Source organism: Cuculus canorus, chromosome 3 (genome assembly GCF_017976375.1).
Source record: "Cuculus canorus isolate bCucCan1 chromosome 3, bCucCan1.pri, whole genome shotgun sequence".
Lineage (NCBI taxonomy): Eukaryota > Metazoa > Chordata > Aves > Cuculiformes > Cuculidae > Cuculus > Cuculus canorus.
In genome coordinates, this window is record NC_071403.1 from 58,843,220 (window position 1) to 58,856,506 (window position 13,287).

Sequence of the window (13,287 nt, forward strand, 5' to 3'; positions counted from 1 at the left end):
AGCTTTTGGACAAATTAGTGGTAAACAACAATGTTGAGAAATGCCTTGAAAAATATACCTCTGCCTTAACAGTAACAGTTTGCTATGGAAACACTAAAGTGTTGCACCTCTTTTGTGTTTTGATGGATATATTTACAATGCTGTCATTGTTTCTACATACCTGACAACTACATCAAAGAAGTATCTAAAAACTGAGGAGTTCCTGAAGACAGAACCCCATAACCAAATAAAACACTGTGCTAAGATGTCATAAAAAATCCAAGTTATCCATACTCAGCAATAAATAAGCCCAAGAGAACTAAAGTGATAGTCAAGTCCGTGGCCCATTCAGAGCCTGATCTTGTGGCTTTGGCACTTACATAATGTTTTGCTCTTATACTGCATTTTTCATTCATGATTTATGAAATGCTTTACAAAGATAAATAATGATAGTCCATTTTTTTTGGGGATGAGGACTAGAGAAGCACCAAGAGATACAATAGCTTGTCTGTGATTTAGTTAATTGTAGGTAGAAAGGGTGGAGTCCTGACTCCAAATATTGCCTGAAGTCTTAGGTGGACCTTGATCTTTTAAAGAAGGAATATTGTAGGTATGTACCTCTTACAAACTGTGTTACTGCTCTCCTCTATTCCTCTAGGCTTAGAGGTGGAGAACCTTGAATCCGGGACTTGCCCTGAAAGAGCTAAAAAGCCAATTGGTACCATACTGTTTTACAAAACTTGAGAGAATTAATGGTGTGCAGAGCCAAAACAGCTCAGCCTATGCTTTTACCTAGATCCCATTAAAAATGACCTTTTAAGCAAAGATTTTTTTGATGGAAACAAAGAAGGTCATAATTTAGTTTACAAAACATTCTCAAATGTTTTTAATAAGAATATCCATGTGCCAGTTTTGAAGGATTCATACAGTTTTTCTTACTGTTCTCTTACTTTGTTAATCATCTGGGCCTTTTTCAGCTGTGAGTAAACCTTTTTGTAGGAAAGAACGTTTGGAAGGATGATGTATGTGGTAAAAAAACAGGAATGAGTTTCTGAAGTCTTGGATGTAATTGCCAGAGACTTCCTTTGTGACTTTGGACAAGCCGCTACATCTCTGTGACTAAACTCACTGTGTGTAAACTGAAGGTAGTGGAATTTCTCTTCTTCAGAGGCAAGTTGTGAAGAGAAAGTATATTGATTTTTAACTTTCTAAAATGTGTGAATCCAAAAGAAGCATTTCAAGGTGTGTCTATTATCTATGGACTGTATCAATAATGGGAAAATGCCACAAAGTATTTGGAGCAATTTGTATCAGCAATCTGCGGTACTCTTGCTGTCAGACAGCTTGACTGCTGAACATACTTCCTTACTTGGGAGCCTGAGTCCAAGCCAGTGACAGCATACCTATGGCAAATGTGTCATAGTCAACTAATGGCTGACTATCATAGTCAACTAATGAACAAGTTGTGGCTTCTTGTGTAGTGGACTTCAAGGAATTTCAATAAACCAGAAAGGCCTGGCCTTCAGGTACAGTAGCATTTGGCTAGAGATATCAGCCTGGTGGATGACATCTAAAAGGGCGAGTGGTAGACTGTGCAATGACAGAAGAATGACTTAGTTGATGTATCAAAGACCATCTGTGCTAGATCTGATGGCGGACATATTCTATAGGTTTCCAGGCCTGCATCCTAACTAGAACACGGTCTCTCCAGCAGTAAATATCAGCACATTGAATTCAAATAAAACCTTCATTCTTCTGTTTCTGAACAGCTAAACTGTGAGTTACATTTACTTAAGAGCCTGAAAAATACCCTTGTTCATCTAGTCCAAGCTATAGTCAGCTATTCATATAGCTGAATATGTTTAGATTGACATTTGTCTTGTTTATTCAGATTACTTTTTAATGTGATTTAGCATTGTCAACACATCATAGCCTATGGTGGGCAGCTTGTAATTCTGCTCAGCTGCTTGGCCAGCCTCTCCCTAGAGGGAGAGGAGGCAAATGAGCAAGTACACTTAAGCCAGTCACTTAATGCTCATTTTCCTCAGGCAGTGGTGCAAGAGGAGGTGAGAATGCCTTAGCAACTGCTGTTGCAAGGAGCAGAGATTAAGCTATTTTTTTTAAAAAAAAAATGGCATCATTATTTCTTTTCTTCCTCTCATGCCAATGAAATTGGGTCTAAATGAGCCATCTCACCGCTGGCCTTCCAGGCCACTGCACACAACAGAGAAACAAAGCTGTGGCTACTATTGCTCTGCTTGAGCTCACAAGAAACAAAAGACAAAATTGGATTTGCAAGAGCCAGGTCCCAGACTCAAAGAAGGGCAACAACTTGTACACAGAGGAGGAAGAGGATATAAAATTGGTGGGATGGGTATGTCTGTTAGAAGGGAATAGGCTCAGTTAAGTATTCTTCTAATGATGTAATCTGTGCAAAACTGTATCAGGGAAGGATTTTCCATAATGAGATAGGAGAATATTGCATAGGTGCCACCCTGTCCGTATTTTGTTGCTCAGTTCTACTGCATATAAACAATATCTGTAACATGGAGTAATTATATGCTCCCAACAAAAGTAATTGGAGAGGAAAAGATTCTCTAATTTTTCTAGAATGACTAGAAGCCACAAATATAAAATATTGCATCACAGACTTTGGACTCAGAAATCTTCACTCTTGGGTTGTAGAAATATGATGTTTAGATAAGTTCTTGGTAGGAACTGGAACTTGCTGGTCCTCCATTCTTCTACTTTAGGGAGTGCAAGAAAATCTTATTAAAATGAGATACCTGTTCTTTAGAGCTCTGGTGTTCTTTATCTGTTATATTTTCAGAGTACTTGGAAGAGTTTTCTTCTCACTAATACAGAGTTTCTAGGCTTCCTAAAGTGTGAAAGAATTGGTTCTGGTGGCATCCCATTTAGAAAAAAAAATCTGTAATGCAGGTGTTTTTTATTAAAGGAACCCAGTCAACTGATATAATTTTCTTCTGTGAGTTCATAGTTGCAGACTATTTAGAAACAGCATAGTGTTTTTTTAATTTCTGGAGTGCAGTAGTCTCTTCTATTGTTAATTCTTCATCTGCAATACACTGTGAGTGTCATTATGGTTTCTTTGGGCATTTTTTTTGGGTCAGTGCCTGTTGTGGGGATGTCTTCACTCACTAAGCTCAAATGGAAACTGGGAATTCTCCTCTGTCAGTTTTTTCATCCCTAAAAATTCTTAAGGGAATAAGAGAGGGACTCCATAAGAGACCACAGTAGAAAGGGGCTGATGGGTTGTATTGCTAGTGTGACAATTCTTTAACTTTGTTTGGTATTGCTGGGAAATCTCTTAGAACAGATTTAAAAGCTACTGGCCAACTGATCTATAGAAGACAAAGAACAGTGGAGAAAATGCGTTCTGCTACCAAGAAAGCAGAGGCCACTTAAAATATGACACAGAACTCAGAAAAGTTGTTTTTATTGTGGTAGGTTGCCTTGATTGTAACGTGGATTGTTGACCCCTCCTACCCACTTCTAGATACACACAAAATTTTGGGTTTCATATTCAAGAGTTTTTATTTTGCGGAAGTCTTCATAATGACCAGAAATAAATGGCTTCCTAATGACATTTTCCTAAGAAAACAATGGTTTGAATTAAGGGAAAATTTTTTTTTTCCCAGCATACAAACAAATATACAAGAGTTTCATTAAATCCCAAAGCTGGGTGGAAGTCAAACTGCCAATGGTTTGAGAAAACCGCAGCCAGGTTTTTGTGTTCCTATGGAAAGTGTTTTTTTCTCATTAGACTGGCTTGTTTAAACCCTTGTATATTCCAAACGCGTACTATTTAACTGTTTGCTTTTAGCATGATTTCTCCCTTTAAAGATGACAGTATTCAGACCTAGCAACATGTTGTTTTAAGAGCAACAGTTTAACAAGAACAAAATCTGTCTCCCAGATGCAGCTGCCTGCCTTCCTTCCAAAATACTTTGTTTGAAGAAGCTGATGGCAGTGATAAGTGTAAGAGTTTGAGCTCTGCAGTTATTGTCAGCAAGTTAGCTTTATGGGTAGGGGATTAGACCTTTGATGTCTTATCAAGTTTCTGCCCTGCGTGAATCATTGCTTACTTGATTTAAATTATAAAAAGAAATGCTCTGTTGTGATACTGTCTCATGCTGTGTCTTCGTCATTTGAGATGCCCTCTGTGTACTTTAGTTCCCCAGGAAGAGAAGGCAACCAGCCATATGGAGAGTGGCCAGTTGCCTGCTGATCATGATAGGCATTAAATAGAGTTGTGTAAAAACTCAGATATAGAAAAGCCCTATTTAGCTGAGCTTTTCTGTCCCCCCTACAAAGGGAAATTGTTCCCTACAAGTCGGTAACACAACATCCAGTACTGTATCACATTTTTTTGGAGGGGGTACCCTCATTTCTGTAATAATTTATTTCCTTTTCACTAAGGCTTCTTCTGAAGTTGTCTTTTTGACATCCCTAAGTATAGTTGTGGCTGGACTGGTGTGGAAAGCAGGTGGCTGCTTGAGTGTCTGATGGGAAGGGAGTAGAGGTGAGCTTGAAGGGAGGTCTCCCTTTCATGATGATGGGGAACAATGAAGAAGGCAATATCCCTCCCTGGAGACCACTGTTTGAGACCATCTAGAAGCTCATTTTCAGGGTTGTGCATGTATTCTGTGTTGCACCAGTGGATGAAGAGATTTCTAGCCTTTGTGACAATTTCAGCCTAATGTTTCTTATTTTGTGTTACAGGTCATTGCTGTTAGCTATTGTTTTAAGCTACCTTGACACTTTAAGGGTGTATGTTGATATACTTTAATCCTTAAATAAACCTCTCAAAAAATAGAAATGTTGATCTGGCTTATATTTTACTGGCCTTTTAAAATAGCTTTTCAATATTTTAGAAGCCAAGATATTTTTCATGTGAGCAGCCCTTGAGTAAGATTAAAAAGTAAAATGTGTCTATTTTCCCAAATCATAGCTGTGGTTACTAAAGACACCACCCAGGCAGATTAGCTGTGTGTGAGGATACTGGCTAACACGATGGTTGCACTAGCCCACTTGTGTTCTGAAAGTTGGGTCAGTACTCAGGAAAAGCTTGAGTAAACTAGAGGATAATTCAATACATAGACAATGCATCCCACTGTTACTTTGTTTATTTTCTCCCAGTGTGACTTCTGGCAGCTGAGAGGCAACACTGTAAATGACAGCAACTTGCCAAAGAAAAGATAATGAACAACAATACCACAAGAATGAAGGGCATAAAGTTACCAGTGACTTGGGAAGAAATGCAGAACACCGGACACACATCTAGAAACTAGTGATTTGTACATACTGAACAAAACACCTTCAGATTAGAAACCCTTTTAATTACAGCTTCAGTGTAAAGTTATGGTAGATTGTTTGGTCTTTGGTAACACGAGGTCTGTTTATCAGTAGCTGTTTTTTTGACTCTTCTGAACCCCTATACTTTGCTGGTAATACTCAGAAACCAAGAGAAGTATTACCATTGGACACAGTGGAAGAAAAATTGTATATTTAATGAAGAAACAAAAACGCTGAGATCTCTCTGATTAGCTGTTGTACATACATATGAAAGGCACCATCTTCCTGATAAGAGTTATCTTTTTTTCTTTACCATATTTTTAACAGTGCTGCTTTCAGCACTGAACTTAAGGCTGTCATGCTTTCTATTACAGTCTGCAGTTCAGTTTTCAGGCAACACATACAGTGAGCTGATACGTTAAGTTTGGATACCATTTAACTTTTTTGGTGGTGCAAAATGAAAGAAACCAGCTGCTTATGTTAAACTGAAGTTCAATATAACTGTAATGAAAAATCACAGGAAGATTTTTTGTTCCCTAAAAAGCCAGGTAAGCTATTATTTGGAAGAGAAAAAAAACCAAACATTTTAGTTGCAGTCTATGTGTCCTTGCTGTGGTGCAGTTTTATTACTTCTAAATATGTACGGTATATTCATGGACTATTTTCCTTGATAGTGAATACTCTATACCCAGTTTGCCAAAATAAGTGATTTCACGAAATAGGGAAGACAACAAATCTTGGAAGTGAGTGAATGTAGTCAGATAATGGGTGTTTCAGTGTCAATGAGGATGTTCATTGTGTCTTTTGAAGATATCTAATTAAGACCATTAGTTCATTAGTGCTGGTCATAAGACCAGCAATGGAGCTGGTGAAGGAGCTGGAGAACAAGCCTTACGAGGAGTGGCTGAGGGAACTGGGGTTGTTTAGCCTGGAGAAGAGGAGGCTGAGGGGAGACCTTATTGCTCTCTACAACTACCTGAAAGGAGGTTGTAGGGAGGAGGGAGCTGGCCTCTTCTCCCAAGTGGCAGGGGACAGGACATGGGGGAGTGGCCTCAAGCTTCACCAGGGGAGGTTCAGGCTGGATATCAGAAAAAAAAATAATTCACAGAAAGGGTCATCAGGCACTGGGAGAGGCTGCCCAGGGAGGTGGTTGAGTCACCATCTCTGGAGGTATTTAAAAGATGGGTAGAAGAGGTGGTCGGGGACATGGTTTAGTGGTTGATAGGAGAGATTGGACTCAATGAGCCAAAAGGTCTTTTCCAACCTCATGATTCTATGATTTTTAGCTATATGGAGTCAATGTCAACAAGTAGTTCATTCATTGTTTCTGATGCTTAGACATCGCAGTTTCTGACATGACTGATGCTTCCAAAGATTATATTGAAGAGCATTCAAATGAATCAGTCAAACGTCCTTCTGAAAGTGTAGGTCTCCAGGGTTGAGTGCTACTTAAGAGGACCCCAAATCTGCCCCTATTGAAGTCTGTGTATTTTCCTTAGTAGGGATGGAACCAGATCCTAGAATTAAGCTGTTGAAGTGAATAGGCCTTCAAGAGCTATCACTGCACCACCCTAAAGTTTTTTTGAGGGAAAGACAAATGGAGAGAAAAAAATAGATTTAGACCCCTTGTTCTTGTTGTGTTTAATCAGATTTTCTGGTATACTCAGAATGAGTATACCAGCACCAAATGCTCTTTTGCTGTGACTCATCCTATGCTTCCAGAGACCAGAGAAATTCAGCTCATTTTTGATCAAAATGTAATAAATAGGAAAATATGCTCAGTTGGCACTTTTGAACCCCTTACAGAGTCCATTGTCTCCCTGTCTTCCTATACTTCTCTAAATTGGTTGTAGTTCCTTGCCTCCCCAGCTCCAAAAATAATGAATCCACAGTAAATTAGAAATACTGCAATACCATCCAGCCACAAAATCACTTGAAATCTCTTTTAAGTTGGTGAGTTGTTGGGAGGATCCTTTTTTGTGATATTGCAATGATGAAACTTGGGATTGCGTGTATAATAGATTAATGTCCATCCTTTCTTCAAAGCAGGAAAGAACTTGTGTCACTACTTTTGCTTCAGTTTCAACTCAGCCTTTGCTAGTTTACTTGGTGTACAACTGAGATGTTTTGCCTGTTTCAGTCATTTGTGAAGCTGCAGAAAATAAAGTGATGGATATGCAGACATTCATCTCTGCCATTTCTTTATCAATACAGCAAAGTTGAGCTCACTTAAAAAAATACCTGCTAAAGCAATGAACATTTGAAAAATAACACGTTAAAGCAAAACATATCAATCAAAGCACAATCCTGTTTAATAGTCAGTTTTCTGTGCTGGCCATAACAAGAAGATACTGTAGTTTTGGCAGTGAGTCTCAAAAGCTCTACTGTACTGCAGACACCGAGGGAGTAAAGCACAACACTGTCCTAATTGATAGCTAATTTGTAGTTGACTTTGGGCACTGACCCAAGAGTAATTAAAAAACCCAAACACCACCACAACAGAAAAAAAAAAAAAAAAATAAAAGCCAGATGCCTACTGGAGACTTCTTATGAATTTCTTTTTGAAACCTAGAGCCCACCTTTATTTGTCTGGAACCTGAGACTTTGAATGTTTCTTTCCCTTTGTTTTTCTTTGACACTCTGGTTTGATTTAATTGCATAGGACTTAAGCCATTTACTGAAGAGCTAGTTGATCAGACTCTCCAGTTCTTAAGGTGGAAGGGACATTTCTAGGGTGTGATTGGTCTTAACCTAAGAAAAGTGAATCTCATTTGAAAGGTGGCAATTTCTAGTTTCTTTAGTCTATACGACAAGCTCCACATTATGAAATCATTATCATGGATTGTTGCCCTGGAGAGTGTTGCAGTATTTTGGCTGGAATGCTATTTTTTGTGTGTGAACAGGGTTAAACGAATTTTCAAGAACAAATGTTCATTTTTAGATGTCTGAGATAACCTCTTTGAAGTCACTAGTCTGCTCACTTGTCTGGTAGTGGAATCTGATAGAAAAGATTCTGATTTACTCCTAGAACATTGCCCACTATAGTAGCAGAAATTGTCAAATTCTAGCTCATCAGAATAGTACCTTATTAGTCCTGCCTGTGATGGCTTTCTGCATGAATTCTTCCATTCAAGCTTAACCTCAGTGGGTTGTCCTGTATGCCTGGACAAAGAAGGAGGTGACGTTTTGAAGTAGGCAGCGCTGGGCTTGTCCTGGAACAGTCATGAGGGACTGTTTTTCTTCAGTAGCACAGTGCAGGGTGAACTAATCTGTTAAAGGTGGGTTAAGTACAACAGTTCTACAGAGTTGTCATTTTGGAAGTATCTTCTATTGCTGTCCTAAATAACTCAAAAGGAGAACTTAGGTTTTCCATACATTTCAGCTCTAGGATGAATGCATTTCCATGGCAATCAGATAAGAGTAGAGTTTGTTCTATAAAAGTATGTTCTTCTTCATTCCTTGGCAGAAGACTGATGAAATCAATATTGAAAAAAACGAGTGGTGTTTTAATAAAGCAGATTAACTGAGACAGACTAGCTGGTCAAAAGGCTCTCTAAGGCTGACGGTCGCATGTTGATACTTAAACATCATTACCTTTGTCTGAAATATACATGGGAATATTGACTATTCATATTATAGACTGCATGTATATATATATATACACACACAATGATGTGTACACGTACATATATACATGCGCATGCACACACGCATATATGGATTACTAATGTATAACTCATTTTCCCATTGCAGATAAACTTGAAGGGAACAAAATATTCCTAGCTTAGAGATTTCCACATCTGCTCTTCAGGCAGCTATCAGACAGAAAAAGCAGAGCTATATAAATCACTATAAATCAGCACATTTTTCAACAGCTCAAAGCTCTAAGCACAGAGTCACTTTTGAGCACTGCTCCATAGTTTGTTCATAGACCTCCCATACCAGCGGCAGGGAAGTCAAACCGTTCTATTCAACATTTTACAGTAACCAGATGCAGGATAAAGAAAGTGCTTTTCAAAGCTATAGTCTGCACTAGGCTTTTCCAAGCAAAACAGTGATGTCTAGCATCCATCTTTTCTCTGCTTGTTTTTTAGGCCTTTTGGCTCTCAGCCACCCACGATGAAGTATTCTTCTCTTGTTTTGCAAGGAGGCTCGAACTTTGTTTGAGATTCTGAAGCAGTAATTTTCATTTGGTCAGAGGAAAAGTCTATATACCAGTTATAAGAGGTCCACAAAAAGTAACAGAATAGAAACTTCTTGTCAGTATGTTTAAATACCTACTGTCAGTGAAGTATACAAGTATATATACCTATGCAGGTGTACAGGTCTATAAATTGAAGAAAGTTTGAAAGTCTTTGATGAGCAATCCAAATCCATAAAGTTGAAGGCCTTTCTTTTTTCTAGTGCACAGACTCCAACGTGATCTCACAAAAGAGAATAGGCTTTCTCCACAGATAGAAAAAAAGTCAGTTTCTGGGTCTTCAGCTGTAGCAGGAAATTTTAACTAGGGTGAAATGAAAATAGGTTTAGCATAGTTATGAGTTTTGCTTTGTGTTAAGGATGTCTCTGCAGACTGCAAGTAAACTTTATTAGAATTAAGCTGCCCCCTCCCCCCAGAAAAATTAAAAATAAGTTGGGGAAATCTCCTCTGCCTTCCTTAGATTACTCAGAGCAGAAAATAGAGCAGAAGACAGAGTAGAAATAGTTTTTCCCAGTATAAGCAAGGTTTAAGATATCTACTGCTTCATACTCTGAACAATTTTATTATCACCAAACTCCATAACAGAGAGATGAAGGATTACTGGAACCACTAGTGCTACATTTCAACAGGTATTAAGAGCCTTAGGTGTGCGAGATGTGAAGGAAAATACTGGAATTCTATGATGCCTGAAACACATGACAGTAAATGATATTTTATCAATGTTTATATTTATCAAGTAGATAAATGCAGTTTATAGTGACTTTGGTTTTATTGACTGAGGTAAATTTAAAATTAAAGCTTTTTCTGATATTGTCCCATTATTATTCTTTTGGCTCAGAAATACTACATGAGAATTTAAAGCAGTGCCTACTATAGAATAGTAGGCCAGTTGGAATTTGGGTGTTTTAAAATATAATGCTTTGAAAAAGATGAAATAAACTGGAGGCTAGAAAAATTTTTGGTGCTATTGAAATATAAAGCAGAAGATAAGTTAAAACAACTCCAGCTGAGGAGTCATACTTGCTAATCTTTAGCATAAGCTCAAATTTGTAGTTGAAAATAATTTTCTGAAACTTGACTAATTTTCTGTGTTATTAGGGGCTGGAATGCTTCTCTGTTAAAAGTGGTTTGCTTTTTAATGGGTTTACCCATAATTGTCTAGTTTTTGCTGGTTGTTCAAAATAGTTCCACCTCAAGTTGGTCAGCTATTGTTGGCTTCATCTCAGTTTTCACAAGCATTCAACAAAAATGCTACTTTAAGCTTGTCTGTCAGTGAATCACATGTTTTTACAGTAACACATTTGTTTGTTTAGTGAATGTAAAGACAGAAATAGTTGAGCTAGTATTCAGTGTGAGTCAGCTCTGGTCCATCTAGAATCATCTTTCTCTCTCTCTAACCAGTCCTGTTTTAATCAAAAGGAATATTTTCACAGTAGAATGCAGCTTTAAGATGTGCATCAGTATGATCCCAGTTTTTGTTTCACTGACTCTGCTTGTTTCTGTTTAAACAACTAGTAAATCCCAGGAGAAATCCCATTGCCCTTGCTTATTTCAGCATTTCTATTAGTTTTGACATATTTATCTGTTCCTTTGGCTAAATGAGAGCAAGCAATGCTGATTTGGACTTGTATTATCTTGTGCTGCTGTAGTAAAGATGATAATGGAGTATATTCCAAATGTCAATCACATACTTTCTTTTTTTTTTTAAGTACATTTGCTAGTCTCTCTTGTATGCTATCTTTTCTTACAGTTACTTGCCTTTTTGTCCTTCCTGCTCTTAAATCCCTTGGTTACACTAACCTAGTGGAAGTTGTTTAAATGTACAACCCAAATTCTCCAATGAGGTTTGGCTAACTAACAAGCTATTCACGTGGTTTTGTCTCCCGGATATGTCTTCATCCTCTGCTTTTCCAGGTTGCTTGAATATTCTTGAACCCATAATTTAAGCTAATCTCCTCTAAGGCTTTGAAATAATAAAATACTTAAATAAAACTCTTTGGATAAATGCCCTTTAAAATACGGCTTTATCTGTGTACTATTATGCTCTCAAGGGAGTGGATTTTGCTCCTTAGATAATTAAGGGGATTTTCTGTTCACTCTGTTAATGTGGTTTGTCCACTGTGATCAGGCATACCCATCTTAATTCCTGCAACAGCTCAAAACAGAAAAGATGAGGGGAGTCTGTGAGAAAAATGGGATAGAGGCTAGGTTTGCTTTGAGTGATTTTTTTCTGATGCCTGGGTTCTGTTCCTTGATCTACCACATGATTTTCTGTGGGTTACGAAGCCTTCCTGTGCTTTTAAAAAATAATTCTCTGCTCAACAGGGATGTTGCTCAGGATAAGTTAAGGATGGCAAATTGCCTAGCTCTTACAGAGGGGTAGTCTTATACACACAGAAAGGCTGTACTCAGATCCTCACTTCATAACAGAAGATGGAGATCACTTGACTTACCAACAGCAAATCCATGGGGAAATCTGAGACAGAGCAGGGGACTGCTCTGCCAGAGGACCCACGTGATCCATTTTTGCTTGAAAAGTCCTTTCCATAGTCCTAGCTAGGCCTAAGCCCAGAGTCCTGCAGATGATTCTCAGGCAAGAAAGGGAGGCTTGGAGGACCTCACTGGGGTGCGTTGCACTGCAACTCATCAGGGGACCAGGTCAGGCCCTAGAGACCAACATGGTATGGAGACTGATCAAAGTCATGGAAGCCTGTTTTCACTATTGCTCATTTTGCAGGGAAAGGGAGAGAACTCGCATATTTCTCCCTTCCCACTCAGCTCAGCTAGTTATTAATTTCTGTCAGCAAATAGGATCTGCAAAGTAGCACTGAAGGCAGGGAATGAAGGAACATCTCTTCCCCACTTCTGAAGCTCTGTAGCTTAATTCCAGGAAGAAAGTTTTGGGGTTTGTGTGTAATTTGGAAGTAATTTGCTTCTGAAGATAATTACTGTTAAAAATTAAAAAATGCACAAGAACACTGGGAAAAGGATGCTTTCCTTTTTCTGTTACTGTGCTACTAAAACATAAAAGTTCTGTTCGAAATCCAACTATTGTGATTATTATTTTAAAGTGATACCTTTGAGATTGTGTTGCCATTTTCAGGCAGAGTCTCCAGAAAGGCATCGTCTCCAGAAAGGCATCTGCATTTCCTCACAATAAGTGGTAGAAGGTGCAAATAGACGAAAACTTAAGTATGACGATTACAGAGATTTATGGCTCTCTTTATAGATTTTTTTTTTTTGTGTAATAAAATGCAAGGAAATTAGATGTAGAAAATATTTTCTGATTTTTTTAGCTTTTCCTCCTATTTTTCTTGAAATTTTCTTCGTAGTAGTCTCAATTTCTAATCTGACATTCAAAAATTTCTGTACCCAAGGTTTATGGTGTTGAAGTAGCAGTAATGAAACCAGTACTTCAACACAATTGAGTTCTTTTCTCAGATGCCTGCTAATGCTTAGGGGAATGGTTATCTCCTAGTAGCTATATGCATTGCTTAATTTTGTGCTTATACAGAAACAGGAAAATGATAAAGAAATTAATCTGAGGACTGAGTTCACCTCCTCTGTAGTCCTCACTTTTCAGGAGATTAGAAGATAAAGCACTATCTTTGGTTTTGGCTGGCATGCAGCAACATCAGAACCACTTAGTTTTTTGGTTATGTTTCAGGGTGAACAGGTCCTGCTTTTCACAGTACCAAGGATGATGCCAAATTCATCAGCCATGCCTACAGTCTTGAGGGTGGAGGAATGAACAGTTAGACCAGTTTCAGTGTGGCTTTGTGGCAGAACTA

At 38.2% G+C, this 13,287-nt stretch overlaps 1 protein-coding gene across 4 annotated transcripts in view; it reads left to right on the plus strand.

Moving 5' to 3' along the window:
• SMOC2 (SPARC related modular calcium binding 2) overlaps positions 1–13,287 on the plus strand; it is a 139,523-nt gene that overhangs the window by 26,825 nt on the left and 99,411 nt on the right. The window lies entirely within an intron of this gene.